Below are 1,137 nucleotides of genomic sequence, written 5' to 3'. Positions count from 1 at the left end.
AGTCAGCAAACAGCGTCCTGTCACTAACTTGAATTCACAGCAGAGTGATCGCAAAATGGCGCCAGCGACTTTGAAACTGCATCATGACATCATTTCAGCAGCCAATCACAGCCATGCCAGTAGTTTCATGCCCTCCATGCTGAACAGGATGTGCCCACACTTGAAATCATTCTCATTGGCTGAATTTGGGAATTTTGAATCTGGGAACTTCCGATTCCGGTATCCGATACGCGGCAAGTATCGGAATCCCGGTATCGGAATTCCGATACCGCAAGTATCGGCCGATACCCGATACTTGCGGTATCGGAATGCTCAACACTACACGCAATACAATTTGCAATAAACCTGTCCCACACAGTAGAAAATAGAGCAAACTTGTCTGTTTGCAGTCTCTCCGATCGAGTAGATTTCTCATCAAATCTGAGAAACCTCATAATTTCAACAAAGCGGTCCCTAGACATTGTCGCTTTGCAAAACGGTATTCCCCAGTCATTACACCAAATACTGCTAATCGAGTGACGGTTCGTGCCAGATATTCCACGAGCATAGAATATCGCAATGAATGCATCTAGCTCCTCATCAGATAGAGTAAACTGTAAATTATTGTTCCTGCATGCTTCTGCAAGCGTACAGTTCTTTATATGTGTCAATATATATGAATCAAAAAATAAACGCCATGCGCTCAAAGGACTATCGATAATGATATTTCTTCTGGCGTATCCTGTAGGGCCAGGTGCTTCTCGAAGAATATTTTGGCTGTCACGCCTACCAGGCAAGTGTTGTCCAATTTCAACAGGTTTCCATTGAATACCATCCGCTGAAACTAGTATTCCTTCAGATTCGCCTTCTCTGGTGTTTGTTGTTGCATTACCTTCGCCGCCATCGTTATCTGTTGTTCTTTCATTTCTGGGACGTTTTGCTGATTTTTTCTGTCCACGACCAGGAGGATGGTCACGAGGCAACATAACTGCATGAGCCCGATCCCCAGTTGATGTGCTTGGAATATCTGGAAAAAAGTTGATGAATATTTAGAATTTTTGTTTTGTAAGGGTCCGTGCACACTGGCTGGATTAGCGGCGGAATATCCGACCGGATATTCTCACCACAATCCGGCCCGTACCTGCCCGCTCAGGTACA

This window comes from Ranitomeya variabilis, chromosome 1 (assembly GCF_051348905.1).
Source record: "Ranitomeya variabilis isolate aRanVar5 chromosome 1, aRanVar5.hap1, whole genome shotgun sequence".
Classification (NCBI taxonomy): Eukaryota; Metazoa; Chordata; class Amphibia; order Anura; family Dendrobatidae; genus Ranitomeya; species Ranitomeya variabilis.
The sequence above is the reverse complement of the archived record's forward strand: the minus strand, read 5'-3'. Positions refer to the sequence as shown.